The sequence below is a fragment of the Bufo bufo genome, chromosome 1 (genome assembly GCF_905171765.1).
Source record: "Bufo bufo chromosome 1, aBufBuf1.1, whole genome shotgun sequence".
Taxonomy (NCBI): Eukaryota; Metazoa; Chordata; class Amphibia; order Anura; family Bufonidae; genus Bufo; species Bufo bufo.
In genome coordinates, this window is record NC_053389.1 from 383,489,024 (window position 1) to 383,504,754 (window position 15,731).

General features: G+C 44.1%; 1 pseudogene; it reads left to right on the plus strand.

The window, feature by feature from the left end:
* Positions 1-14,548: 14,548 nt before the first annotated feature.
* LOC120987346 lies at positions 14,549-14,642 on the plus strand (annotated as a pseudogene).
* Positions 14,643-15,731: the final 1,089 nt, after the last annotated feature.

Sequence of the window (15,731 nt, forward strand, 5' to 3'; positions counted from 1 at the left end):
TTGCTGCAGAGATTTCATATCTTGGAGGCACAAGGTAGATCATCCCCATTCTCATCCCCAGAAGCTGTACGTTGGCTCCAAACATTTATTCTTCAGGGGGGTGTAAAGGGACAGAAGCTGTGTCCGCCTCAATACAGGGCTGTCTCCCCATTCTCGGCGGCGTGCCGGCGTAGCCGCAGGCTGTCTGGCCTGCTTAGGAGCCGTTTTGGGGGGCATATTGGTGATTATAAACTGGGAGCCCTGTGAGCCACAGTTTTTATATTTTATTTTTTATGGTGTCTATCGGATGGGGTGGATCATGTGATATATTTATAGAGCCGTTCGTTACGGACGCGGCGATACCTAATATATGCGGTTTTCTTTTTTTTTCAATTTTTTATTAGAAAATCAGGGAATGGGGCGTGTTTTTTTTTTTTTACTTGAAACTTTCTTTTTTTATTCAAAACACTTTTTTATTTCTGTCCCACATCTGTATTGTAATGCATTGCCTATTAGTGTATGACACTGAGTCATACACTAACAGGTTGCCTAGGAGACCCAGCCTGAGGCTGGATCTCCTGGGCACCCGTAGAAGGCAGTTCCCCGATGCCGGTGCAAGGCATTGGCAGCCTCTGTATGGCATCCGGCTACCTTGTGTCGCATCGGGTCCCTCGATGCGATCACTCACCTGCGCAAACCACTTCTATGTCGCGGTCAGTGCGGACAGCGCATAGAAGGGGTTAATCCGCCGGCATCTCTGTAAACAGCGATGCCGGCGGATACAGCAGGGGCCCGGCTACTAGGGACTGCCGACTCCTGCAGTGATCGGGCACGCCCGCTCCGGTGCCCGCCCAATCATCCAGCCGTGCATGTACGGCGGAATGCATTCTGGCAATGCATCCCCCGCCGATACAGTTACGGCGGTCTGTGCTAAGGGGTTAATAACATTTGCTTTTTAGTGCAATTTTCAAATTGGGGGCCCCTTTTATGTTGGCTGACAGAGTGGGCAATGTTCAGGAATAGGAATGCTCATTCCTGATCATTGCCTACTAATTTATAATAATAATCTTTATCTATATAGTGCCACTGCTAACATATCCGCAGTGCTTTACATTCAGAGGGTTTCATGTACAAACAAAATCTTATTCATACCATACATTACATAGCAACAAACAATTAAACAAGTAAAACAAGAGGAATGAGGGCCATGCTAGCAATTTAAGTTTAAAATCTATGAGGAAATAGGGATGATACAAAAGGTGAAATATGCTTGTTTGTACAATGGTCCAGCAATCTTAACAAAAGAGGGAGTAGATTATAAAGCCAGTCATCATCCGATATCTGTAGTGTTTTTGAGTGTGTGAGGTGTTGGTTATTGTTAGATGATGATCAAGTTCAGAAGAATGATGTTGAAGTGGACAGGGTGGATGGAGAAGATTTAGATTAGGGGATGTTATAGGCCACCCTAAAGATTGTGTTTTTAGGGGAGTGCCTAAAACTGTGGATGTTCGAATAAACCTAATTGCTTGGTATAGAGAATTCTAGAGAACTGGTGCAGCTCGAGAGAAGTCTTGGAGACGGGAGTGAGAGGTCCAAATTATGGTGGAGCACTGTGGAGAGCTTTGTGGGTGAGAGTGAGAATTACAAATTGATTCCTATACTGTATGGGCCAATACTGCAATGGTTGGCAAAGGGTGGAGACATCAGAGTAGTAGTAGGGTGTGGACCTCAAAAGATGTAAATGTGAGTGTGTACTTGAGGAATAACCTGAAAGGTGTATTGTGGGGAAAGAAGTATGTCAACTCCCGCACAATGTATTTCCTTAGGTGTGGAGGGTTTGCGAAAAATGTAAGGCACCATAATCTATAGCAGCAAGTGAAGCAGGGTCAGATTGTGGAATCCAAGTTTCAATGAGGGCCAGCAGGTTAAGAGAATTTAAAAGAAAGAAGTCATGAATATAGAGGAGTTTGTTGCACACTGACTGCGGGTTCCAGAGCAACAGATAAAGAGGTAAGATATGACACACAACAAATATTAATGAGATTAGCAGGGTTACTATGTGTGCTGGGAAAGGGGTTTAAATTATAAGAAGAAGGTTCCCCCCTGCAAAAGTATAGCAAGAAACAGCAAATGGTCAGTGATTTGTGAGTGCTTTTGTGCTGTGTGCTAGGACATTCATGAAGGTGAATAATGCATGTAAGCTGTACATAGATGAGGGAAGGAGATAGAGGGCTGATGTGGAGAAACTGCAATGGAGGATAACAGGGAGGAAAATATGAAGGAAAACAACACAAAATAAAATGGACATAGATACAATGAACATAGTCAGTGAAATATTAGAAATTGTGTTTGAGTATCGGCAATAGCATAACCTGTCTCTTGCCATGTCTAACTTGTATGTTTAACTGCAGGAGACTTTGTCAACAACGACACTTAGCCTAAGGGCTCGTTCACACGTACGTAAGATGCTGCCCGTTTGCCATATTGTGGACCGCACCGTTCCGTGGCCATCCGCATCACGATGCGCAACCCATTCATTTCAATGGGTCCGCAAATCCGGAGATGTGGAACGGTGCGGAACGGAAGAACGGAACAGAACACTACAGAAAGCACTACGGAGTGCTTTCTGGGGTTCCGTTCCGTGCTTCCACACCACAAAAAGATAGAACTTTTTTGCGGAACGGAAAGGAGTCGCAGATCCATTCAAGTGAATGGGTCTGCGATACCCAAGCGCCCTGCCCCACGATGGTGCCCGTGCATTGCGGACCGCAGCACTGGCATGGGCTTCACATGTTCGTGTGAACGAGCCCTAGATGACTTCCTGCCCTCGTGCCAGCTCCAGTATTCGTCCCACACCTACACCATGTCTAAATTTTATTAGGGTGTGTGCTTAGATCTATGGCTAATTAAACTGGTTAAGCCTCTTGCACACGACCGTAGGCTTTTTCAGTATTTTGCGGTCACAAAAAACGGATCTGCAAAAAATACGGATGCTGTCCGTGTGCATTCCGTTTTTTGCGGAACGGAACAGCTGTCCCCTGATAGAATAGTATTATCCTTGTCTGTTATGCGGACAATAATAGGACATGTTCTATCTTTGAACGGAATGGAAATACGGAAACGTAAGGCATACGGAGTACCCTCCGTTTTTTTTGCGGATACATTAAAATGAATGGTTCCGTATACGGTCCGTATATGGAACGCAAAAAACGGAAAGTAAAAAAAAAAACGTTTGTGCACATGAGGTCTAGGGCCTGATGCACACAACCGCTGTGCGGCCGTTCCATGCATTGGGACCGCAATTTTGGTCCCCAATGCACAGGCACATCTGTGCGGCGGCCAGGAAGGATCGAGACCCATTCAACTTGAATGGGTCAGTGACCGTCCGCACCGCAAAAAAATAGAACATGTTCTATTTTTTTGTGGTGCGGAGGCATGGACAGAAACACCACGGAAGCACTCGGCGTGTGCATGAGCCCTTAGGCCTCTTTCACACGGGCGTCCCGGATTTTCTCCGGAAACGTCGCGTGTGCAGCTGCGGGAAACCCGCGCGAGTGTGCACGCGATTGCGTTGGGGTTGTTCAGTTTTTATCGCGTGAGTGCAATGCGTTTGCACACGCGTGATAAAAAACTGAATGTCCAGACCCGAACCTGGACTTCTTCACTGAAGTTCGGGTTTGGGTTAGGTGTTCTGTAGATTTTATTATTTTAAATAATAGCATTCTTAATACAGAATTTTTACTAAAATGTCAATTGAGAGGTTAAAAAAAATTTAAAAAATTAACTCACCTTATCCACTTGATCACGCAGCCGGCATCGTCTTCTTCTTTCAGGACCTCAAAAGACCTTTGATGACGTAATCCTTCTATCTTCATTCAGCAGGACCTGCGCTGACGTCACCACGCTCACCACGTGGTGAGCGCGATTACGTCATCAAAGACATGAAGGTTTAATATATGCAAATGAGCTCTAGGAGCAACGGTGCCTTGCTGTTACACCTAGAGGCTCAGCTCTCTCTGCAACTGCCACATCCACTGCATTTTGATTTGACAGGACTTGACAGTGTTAGGCCTCATGCACACGACCGTATTTTGTTTCCGTGTCCGATCCATTTTTTGGCGGATAGGATGCGGACCTATTCATTTCAATGGGTCCGCAAAAAAACGCAGACAGCACACCGTGTGCTGTCCGCATCAGTATTCCGTTCCGTTGCTCCGCAAAAAATAGTGCATGTCCTATTTTTTTCTAGTTTGCGGACAAGGATAGCATTATTACAATGGATCCGCAAAAAATGGATCCGCAAAAAAAAAAACGGATGCCATATGGAACGTCATCTGTTTTTTTTTTGCGGATCCCCAATTTGCGGACCGCAAAACACATACGGTCGTGTGCATGTAGCCTAAACATGATCATGCCTGGCCCTGTCAATCAAAGTTCAAAGGCACGGCAGTTACAGAGGCTCGTTTGCTTATATTATAAAATTCATTTTTTCTCCAGCAATCCGGGCATATACGAACAATGGGGCCAACACAGGTGCCTTCAGCTGCCAAGTGCACATGTAACAGGTCAGCCAGCTTCATAGGTACAAATCTGCTGACAGATGCCTTTTAAAGCTAAGTTTAAGACAGCATTATTAATTCTGCCACATTTAATATGATTAGGATTGGAAGAATAGCATTTAATAAGGAAAAAAGCTTGAATCTGGAAAGCTGCAATCTTCACATTCCAGTGAGCACATTCATTCAGAGAAATGGCTTTCATTTTTTTTTACGACACGGGAATATCTAGTTCTCTACATCGAACATTTGTTCACACCAAAGTTGCAATGACTAAAAAGGACATTCAGAATGAATCTAAGTTAGGCTAATTTCACACTGCCATATGTTAGTGCCAGTTTTATAGTGCTAGCATCTGCTATATAGGGGAGTACAGTGGTTAAGAGTGCCTTCACACGCGGCTGATTTTGTTGCATAAAATTTCTGTGACCAAAAATAATTTCTTTTCACCTTCAATCCACATTCAGATAAATGAACAGATTTTCAGTTTCAAAAATTTCTGCAACTAATCTGCCACGTGTGAAGGCACCCATAGGAACCCGTAATCTGCACTGGTGTTTTTTGAGTAAGCACAAGGTTTTTTATGGCATGTGACGTTTTTGTCAAGTTTTTTTAGCTATTTTTTCAGGCATTTTTTTGCAAACAGTAGGGGAAATGTATCAAGACTGGGGCTCTCTGCCCGTTCCCACCCCTGTCATGCCACCTTTAAAGGAGAACGGCAACTTTTCAGGCGCAAGGGAGATAACCTCCCCCAGTGTGTTAACTCACCAGTGGGGTTTTTTCATGGTGTTTTTATGCTGTAGAGAAAGTGATGTCAGTGTCTGAAAAACGCAAAGAGCTACAGCATGCCAGAAAGACAAAAAAGTCACAGCCAAAAAGCTCTTGTGTGTCTGTGCTTCATATTTCCTTAGACCCGTAGCTAACATCTGGATGTGACACTCACTTATGCAGTGTAATCTAGATGTGCACTATATGAAACAGATGGGTTTTTTCACCCCAGTAAGCAAAAAGCTGTATTTCTGGCCTAAATGTGACACTCACTTATGCACGTCTAATCCTAGATGTGCACTATATGAAACAGATGGTTTTTTTTTCACCCCAGTAAGCAAAAGCTGTATTTCTGGCCTAAATGTAACACTCACTTATGCACGACTAATCCTAGATGTGCAGTATATCAGAGGGGTTTTTATAACCCCAGTAACTAAAAAGCCGTATTGTGGCCTAAATGTAACACTCAATTATGCCCGTCTAATCCTAGATGTGCACTATATGAAACAAATGGTTTTTTTTTCACCACAGTAAGCAAAAAGCTGTATTTCTGGCCTAAATGTGACACTCACTTATGCACGTCTAAATCCCAGTGTGTGCAGTATATCAGAGGGTTTTTATAACCCCAGTAACCAAAAAGCTGTATTTGTGGCCTAAATGTGACACTCACTTATGCACGTATAATCCCAGATGTGCAGTATATGAAACAGATGGGTTTTTTTTCACCCCCAGTAAGCAAAAAGCTGTATTTCTGGCCTAAATGTGACACTCACTTATGCATGTCTAATCCTAGATGTGCACTATATAAAACAGATGTTTTTTTTTCACCCCAGTAAGCAAAAAGCTGTATTTCTGGCCTAAATGTGATACTCACTTATGCACGTCTAATCCTAGATGTGCACTATATGAAACAGATGTTTTTTTTCCACCCCAGTAAGCAAAAAGCTGTATCTCTGGCCTAAATGTGACACTCACTTATGCACGTCTAATCCCAGATGTGCAGTATATCAGAGGGTTTTTATAATCCCAGTAACCAAAAAGACATATTTGTGGCCTAAATGTGACACTCACTTATGCACGTCTAATCTTAGATGTACACTATATGAAACAGATGTTTTTTTCCACCACAGTAAGCAAAAAGCTGTATTTCTGGCCTAAATGTGACACTCACTTATGCACGTCTAATCCCAGATGTGCAGTATATCAGAGGGTTTTTATAACCCCAGTAACCAAAAATCTGTATTTCTGGCCTAAATGTGACACTCACTTATGCACGTCTAATCCCAGATGTGCAGTATATGAAACAGATGGTTTTTTTTCACCCCAGTAAGCAAAAAGCTGTATTTCTGGCCTAAATGTGACACTCACTTATGCATGTCTAATCCTAGATGTGCACTATATGAAACAGATGTTTTTTTTTCATCCCAGTAAGCAGAAAAGATGTATTTCTGGCCTAAATGTGACACTCACTTATGCACGTCTAATCCTAGATGTGCACTATATGAAAAAAAAGTTTTTTTTTAACCCCAGTGTCTCAAAGCAGTATTTCTGGATTTGCAGACATGCAGATATCCTGTGCTGGTGCACTATCGTTGCATAAAATGGATGCCGATTATGTACTGATATTGACTAACTGAAGGAAAAAAAGTTTGTTTTCAGTAGTAGTTGGCTCAGGGCAGGCTTAAAACAATTGTGCACTGCACCCACAAAACACATTTGATGTAGATGGCTGAGTAAAGAAGCAGTTCTTCATAAGATTTCTCCCTGATTTCTCCCTCACAGCAGCTGCAGCCTATCCCTACACTAATTCGAGCAGAGTGACGGGCGGCGCTACATGACTCCAGCTTAAATAGAGGCTGGGTCACATGCTGCAGTTGGCCAATCACAGCCATGCCAATAGTAGGCATGGCTGTGATGGCCTTTTGGGGCAAGTAGTATGACGCTTGTTGATTGGCTGCTGTGCAGCCTTTCAAAAAGTGCCAAGAAAGCGCCGAACACCGAACCCGAACTTTTTACGTAAATGTTCGGGTTCGGGTCCGGGTGCCGAAAAACCTAAAGTTCGGTACGAACCCAAACTTTACAGTTTGGGTTCACTCAACCCTAGCTGTTGTGCTGACTGCAAAAACACACAAAAAGAACACAGGGGCAAAAACTGCCACTAAAAACGCAACAGTGCAGAAAAACAAACACCAGCAAAAACCTATGTGTGAAAGCAGGCTAGGTCATCCTGTCATCCTGCACCACTGAGTTGCTGGATTCAAATCCGACCAAGGACAACATTTGAATGGATTTTGCATGTTCTGTTAATTTTTTCATGGGTTTCATCTGGGTTCTTTTGTTTAGCATTGATCTTAAAGGGAACCTGTCATCAACTTTATGCTGACCTCATTTAGAGCAGCATAAAATAGTGACTGAAATGCTGATTTCAGCGGTGTGTCACTCATGAGCTAAAAATAAGTGGTTGCTGAGAACCAGCATCATAATCATTGCAGTACAGGCCTTGAAAAGAGGCAAATCTACCAGAGAAGAGTGATGGTTATTCATAATCTCCTGCACTCACCCATCTGCTGATGATTGGCAGTTCTCTCCTAGAGCGATAGGGAGTAAACTAGGTAGAAGACTGTCAGTCATCAGCAGGTAGGCAGGAGAGCAGGAATTCATGAGTAACCAGGACTCTTCTCAGGTAACCGTGAATCTTTTCCAGGCCCCAGTCTGCAATGATTGTGATGTTGGTTCTCGCAAACCACTTAAAGGGTTTCTGTCACCCCACTAAAGTGATTATTTTTTTTTGGGCTAGTTAAATTAGTTATATAGCGATATATGAAAATATAATAGTGTTCCTTACTTTGATCCAGCAGTTTAGGTCAAAAAACAAAGTTTTATCAGATGCAAATTCGGTCTCTACCAGCAAGTAGGGCGTCTACTTGCTGGTAGCTGCTGCAGAAATCCGCCCCCTCCTCTTGTTGATTGACAGGGCCAGCCGGGATCTCCTCCTCCGGCCAGCCCTGTCGGCGTTTAAAAATCGCGCGCCCGTGTTGAATCTGCGCAGGCGCTCTGAGATGAGGAGGCTCGTCTCCTCAGAACTCCCTCAGTGCGCCTGCGCCGATGACGTCTTCTATGTCATCGGCGCAGGCGCACTGAGGGAGTTCTGAGGAGACGAGCCTCCTCATCTCAGAGCGCCTGCGCAGATTCAACACGGGCGCGCGATTTTTGAAACGCCGACAGGGCTGGCCGGAGGAGGAGATCCCGGCTGGCCCTGTCAATCAACAAGAGGAGGGGGCGGATTTCTGCAGCAGCTACCAGCAAGTAGACACCCTACTTGCTGGTAGAGACCGAATTTGCATCTGATAAAACTTCGTTTTTTGACTAAACTGCTGGATCAAAGTAAGGAACACTATTATATTTTAATATATCGCTATATAACTAATTTAACTAGCCCAAAAAAAAAAAATCACTTTAGTGGGGTGACAGAAGCCCTTTAACTTATGACAGACCGCTGAAATCAACTCACCTGTCTCTACTTTAGTCTGCCGTTAGTATGGGCAGCATAAAGTTGCATAGAGAAGAGATGGCTGAAAGAAATCATCATGGTGGTCTGGTCTGAAAGGAGAAAATGAGGAAAGAGAACATCTACATCAGAGGAGACGTCACTGGATGCAAGAGGTACAATATGTGGCGCTGTATTAGCCTGTATGTTCTGTAGTGCTGTATGTAATGTTTTACAACGGGTTGTCCACTCTTACTGTCCCTCCTCAGGACAGGTCATCAATAGCAGATCGGCAGGGGTGCCAGGAGTAGCATTTAGTTCTATGGGACGACTCTGTAGTATTCACTTGAACAGACAGAGCCATCCCATAAAAGTGAGTGGGGATGCCATACTTGTAATTACACCTGCTGACTACTGCAATTGCTGAGGCGAGCAGATAAACAGCAGAGAAAGCAGCTCTCATATGTGCGATGCCCTCTCTTCAAACAGCTGATTGGCAGGGGTCGGACACCCGCTGATCTAATATTAATGACCTATCCTGAGGATAGGTCATCAGTAGTAAAAAGGGGACAACCCCTTGCCACAAAGCACTGAGGGAAGGGTGCCAAGCTGAACTCTAGCACCAGGGCCCATGAGCCTTTTAGCTACGTCCCTGCCTATGAGTCCACCTTCTCTAGTGCACACACACAGTGATTGATAGCTTTTCTTTTATGCATCCTAGCAGTGTTTCAGCATATATTTACATGAAAATACTTTGTAAAATATAGAAATAAATCCCAAAGCTCAGCATTTCCCCTCGAGGATATGCTGCGCACAGGAGGCCTAGATGGGAGACCAGATAGATTAAAGAGGAATTGTAATCTCTTTTGACATGTCTATTTTAATCTCATTCCCTCTGTAATAACAATTCCGGAGCATCTCTTCCTATCACTATGTTATGCCATTCCGTTTATTATTTCTACTTGAATTTTTTTAATGAGTTGCCAACAGTTGCAGTAAAGGTCCATTTGGGTGTTACCAGCTGGGGGAGGGGGGGGGGTTTCCCTGCACTTTCTGACACTATCCAATCAGTGCAATACATCCTCAATTGGTAACACCCAGATTGGTCCTTATTGCAAACCGATGGCAATTTATTAATAAACTTAATAAAATTAATAAATTACTAGATGCTTCAGAACTGTTATTAGATGAGGAATGCAAGTAGTTGCTGAAATAGACATGTCAGAAGAGATTACAGGTCCTCTTTTAAGGAGCTTTCTGAGCTTTTTTGGTCACATATTGACAGTTTCCGCCCCAGCTGTAGCAGGATCACTATCTCTGTGCAAGTACAGGTGTCCCATAGATTGCACAAAAGGTGAGGTATTGGATGGGAGACTGAGCGCCGCTGCAATGTTTACATGAAACAGCATTCAGTTCAGTAGGGGATGGGGGGGGAGTTACAATCTCTCATTGGGGAGAGCGCCTTAATCGTCGCTAGGAGCCTTATAGGCCATACATGCTTCTCTGGAATTCTGGGAAGTAAGGGATGCAAATGAACCCTTAACAAGCTCTGCCTCTAATGCCACCAGATGTAAGGCAGCTATCCTATAAGTCATTGTTCAACCCTTTAAATAGGCCTGGAGACATGACTCGGATATTAAATAAGCCAGCACCTCATCTGCAGACAGCTGTTTCGGGGTGATTTCCCCTCATCAGTGCAGCGCAAAGATGTCTCAAGGCCTATTTAAAGGGTCGAACATTGACTTATAGGATAGCTGCCTTACATCTAGTAGCATTAGAGGCAGAGCTTGTTACGAACTCAATTGCATCCACTTCTTTCCAGAATTCTAGAGGAGCATGTATGGCCTATATGTCTCCTCACGCCAACTAGGGCACTCTCTTCCCAGGTAGGGATAGTACCCCCTAAATTCTGAGTTAGGCCTCTCACCCAGTTAAAGGGGTTGTGTCACTTCAGCAAGTGGCATTTATCATGTAGAGGAAGTTAATAAAAGCGACTTTCTAATGTATTGTTATTATCCATATTGTCTCCTTTGCTGGCTTTATTGATTTTTCCATCACATTATACACTGCTCGTTTCTATGGTTACGACCATTCTGAAATCCAGCAGTGGTGGCTGTGCTTGCACGCTATAGGAAAAAATTTGAGCCTTTCTGGTGACCAGGACTGTCGGAGCACACATAGGCTGGTGTTTTTTTTATGATGTGCAAGCACAGCCATGTTGATGGATTACGTGGTGGTCGTAAGCATGGAAATGAGCAGCCAGCCAAAGAAACAAAGGAAGCAATATGGATAATAACAATACATTAGTAAGTGCCTTGTATTAACTTCTTCTACATAATAAATTCTATTTGCTGAAGTAACAAAACCCCTTTAACCCCTTAACCACCCGTCTGCCCATTAACTATAAACGTCCGGGAGGTGGTTCTCTATCTCTGAAATGGACGTTTCTGAACGTCCATTCAGAGATGGCAGCTGCAGGCTAATCGTGCAGCTGCCGAGCGGGTTGCCTGCTGTCAGTGACAGCAGGGCAACCCAGAGAGAAGGCAGGGACAGTTCCCAGGTGTCCCTGCCTTCTAGATCGCTGTATATGCGCTTCCTGTTCCTGCCCGGCGGTCATGTGACTGCCGGAGCCGGGAGAGTGCAGGAGCTGTCGGGTCTTCTACCAGACCTCGATAAGCCCTGCATATAGTATACCGCTGTACAGCCTCTCTGGGGGGTGTATTTCCCCTGTAATTATTGAGAAATCAATAGTGAAAAAAAAAATATGTGAATTTAAATGTCCCCCAGAGGTCTTGTATGACCTTATGGGGGATGCAAAGTGTAAAATAAAAAATTAAAAAATGAAGTGTTAAAATAAAAAAAAGGTTTCACATGTAAAAAAATAAAAATTCCACAAGTAAGGAATAAAAAGAAAAATGCTAAAAATAGATTTTTTTTTTTATAAAATAGACATTTGGTATTGCCGTGTCCGTAACAGTCGGCTCTATAAATATATCACATGATCCACCCAGTCTGATAAACACCATAAAGTAAAAAGAAGACATTTTTGTCACCTTACATCACAAAAATTGCAACACCAAGTGATCAAAAAGGCGTATGTCCCACAAAATGGTACCAATAAAGCCGTCACATCATTCCGCAAAAAATGAAAAATAAAAATAAATATAGCTCTCAGAACATGGACACATTAAAACATCATTTTTAACACTTGTGTGTTAAAGTGAAATAAATAAAAAAAAGTATACATATTAGGTATCGCCGCATCCATAACAACCAGCTCTATAAAAATATCACATGACCTAACCCCTCAGGTAAACACCATAAAAATAAAAAAATAAAAACTGTGTCAAAAAAGCCATTTTTTTTTACCTTAAATCACAAAAAGTGTAACATCAAGCGATCAAAAAGGCGTATGTTCCACAAAATGGAACCAATAAAACCGTTACCTCATCCCTCAAAAAATGCGCCCCTACATAAGAAAATCTTTCAAAAATGCTATTATTGTGTAAAACTTAAATAAATAAGAAAAAGTATACATATTAGGTATCGCCACGTCCATAACGATCTGCTCTATAAAAATGTCACATGACCTAACCCCTCAGGTGAACCAGTAAAAATAAATAAATAAATAAATAAATAAAAACTGTGCTAAAACAACCAATTTTTTGGTCACCTTGCCCCATAAAGTGTTATAATGAATGATCAAAAAATCATATGTACCCAAAAATAGTACCAATAAAACTGGCACCTTATCCCCTAGTTTCCAAAATGGGGTCACTTTTTGGGAGTTTCTACTGTAAGGGTGCATCAGGGGGGCTTCAAATGAGACATGGCATCTAAAAACCAGTTCAGCAAAATCTGCCTTTCAAAAACCATGTGGCGCTCCTTTTCTTCTGCGCCCTGCCGTGTGCCCTTACATCAGTTTACAACCACATGTGGTGTATTTCTGTAAACCTCAGAATCAGGGTAATAAATATTGAGTTATGTTTGGCTGTTAACGCTCAATGTGTTAAAGAACAAAATGGATTATAATGGAAAATTTGCCAAAAAAGTGAAATTAAAAAATTTGATCTCCATTTTCCTTTAATTCTTGTGGAACACCTAAAGGGTTAACAAAGTTTGTAAATCAGTTTTAAGTAACTTGAGGGGTGTAGTTTCTACAATGGGGTAATTTATGGGGGTATCCACTATGTAAGCCCCACAAAGTGACTTCAGACCTGAACTGGACCTTAAAAAGTGGGTTTTGGCAATCATGAAGTACAATGTGTCATGAGAAAACAATCTCTGAATGGCTTGGATAAGTAAAAGCGTTCATATGACATATGTCAGATTTGCTAAATTAGGCCTGGTCAGGAAGGGGGGAAATGGCCCAGATGTGAAGTGGTTAATGACCGGGCCTGTGACGAATACCACGCCTCGTGCCCGCTTGACGTCACCTACGTTGAGCTCATAAGACGCGGTATGGTCACGGGTTATGAAAAGCGTGACGTTACGCCCTCCAGAGGAGCAGGTAAGATCAGCTTGGTACAGTTTACACAGACACCTCCTGTCCACGCGGGCACAGAGAGGCAACAAGCTGAGAGAGACTTTTCACTGCCACAGTGAAAACAGAAAATCTGCCACCAGCTTCTCGTTTGATATAAGCCCGGTCCGCTAACAAGATTATAACTAGGCCAAAACATGGATGTGGGGATTCGTGATTGAGATACAAGATAGCACAAGATTAAATGATATATTTAATCCCCTTAAGGGCACTCTAGATAACACAATATACACAGAGAATATATACAGTGGTCTGAGGTTACAGATACAGGTGATATAGGTGCAACAAGGTTAAGCAGAGCAAAAGTCAGTTACCGGGTAAGATGAAAGTTCCTTTGGGCTATAATGGTGGAATAGTCCTTGGCTGTAGTCACGTGGGGGCAGTGAGGTCAGCTTGTTCCCGGTCTCTCCAAACACATTGGCACAATGTGACCCCCTTCAGAAAAGACCCCGCCCGCTGGCTTGCATGGGATTATGACCTGTAGCCGGCTGCTCCCCTCCCCGCCTATGGGTAGGGTCCACCCCTCCTTTTCTGGTGATGGCAGCAAATGACCCATAAAACCCCTTAGAGCTCATAGCCCCAGATTAAAATGACGCAGGAAGATGGTTCCGGGCCCAATTGATCCACCTGGGTTCCGGCTACACCTATAGTCCAAGCATGGTACCGTTATTTGGTTTCTGTGGGGAGATATGTATATCTCCCCTCCTGGGCATCCTAGCCTCAAGCCAGGACTACGTGGATGTTCGGCTTTGCCCCAGGATCACAAAAATATAACCGAATTATGCCTGGGATGGATGGACGATTCATAATTCCTTATGAAATGGTGGTGCCAACATGTCTGGGAGGTATCATTGATCCTGGGCAAGAGCTGAGACCCCCTGCTGGGTGTTTTCCTGCAGGATTAGCTTGCCTTCAAATTGGCTGGTTGAGGTGTGACATTATCCACCTGGGACCTCCTTGCAGCCTGGACCCTTGGGGCTGTCTCTCTTGCTAGCTGATAATCAGATGGGGGGTGGGAACATATTTTGCATGTACACTGACTGTGTACATACCAAAAGGTGAATCAGCTGACAATCAGGGCTGCCAATAAATGATAATCCATATTCCTCACAGAGCCATTTTGCACCTTCATGACCAGACTGATTTTTGCAAATCTGACATGTGTCACTTTATGTGATTGCTTCTCAGCCCAAATCTGACGTGTCACTTTATGTGATTGCTTCTCGGCCTGTTGGCTAAGATCAAGTGTAGTATCTGTTCTTATCAGTCTGCCTTGACTTGCCAGCCCAGGTCCTTGTGGGTACCCCCTGCAGTCTGCCTTTGAGCATCGTTGATTAAATTCAGCTTCAGCTCACTGCTGCTATTGGGTGTAGGGCTATTCCCCAGGGAACAAGAGTGCTCTGGTCTCTGACCTCCTCTTGGCTTGTGGCTTAATAGTCTTGGTGTATGACATTAGACAGTGCTTACTTGGATCTCGATAGCATGAAGATGACTTCTGGAAGATTTTCTCCGACTGCGATCAAGGAGAAGATTTTCAAGAAGACTTGACGGGGAACCCTAAGGGCGAGGACTGAAGACTCCGGCCTGAAAGACCTCGGCCTCGGGGAACCCCGACAATGAAAAGAAGCTCGGTGAAGACCTTCCCCGGAAGAAGCTCCGCCCATAAAAGGAGAAGATCTGCATAGCCCTGCCCACCTGCAAAAAGGACACTTTGCGAAGATTCTCCGGGAAGAGGAAGGCAAGATGGAAGTAGCCATGGCCACAACCTCCAAGCCTCCCAAGACCAAGAAGGATGCTGCAGGGCCAGCCAAGAGACCCCGAGCCACCAAGGCCCCCAGACCTTGTGGAGTCAAACCCTTCTTCTCTGCCCAGCAGAAGGGTGGCGGAAAGCCCAGCCAGGCCCCCCTTTCCCTGGAGCCCTGGATGCAGCAGACCGTCGCCCTGAAGCTCAAAGAGGTGGATGGCAAGACACCGGACATGACCGAGGAAGTCTTCTGTCAGAAGATGCTGGTGGACCAGGGATTTTCAAAGCCTGAGACCCTCAGTGTACAAGCTTTTGTGACTGAGATCTTCTACGTGACCTTCGCGTCAATCAACATCTGTAGAAGATATTGGGAGAAGGTGAAATCAGCGACATCGGATTCCCCATTCTCTCACTTTGTTGGGAACTGTGCCATCCAGAGGTAGGAAAGAAGGATCACGGTGTCTATGAGGAACCCACACACCCCCGGCAAAGACATCACCACTTTCCTGAAGCAGTTCTGCACAGTGGTGAGGGAACCCACCCACATCCTGAATGGACTCGGCTTCTGGACCGGGAAGTGGTCAGCGGTCGTGAAATTGAACAAGTACGCGACCCCAGAAGGCGGCCTCCAGCACCTGCCCCAGTCATTTTCCC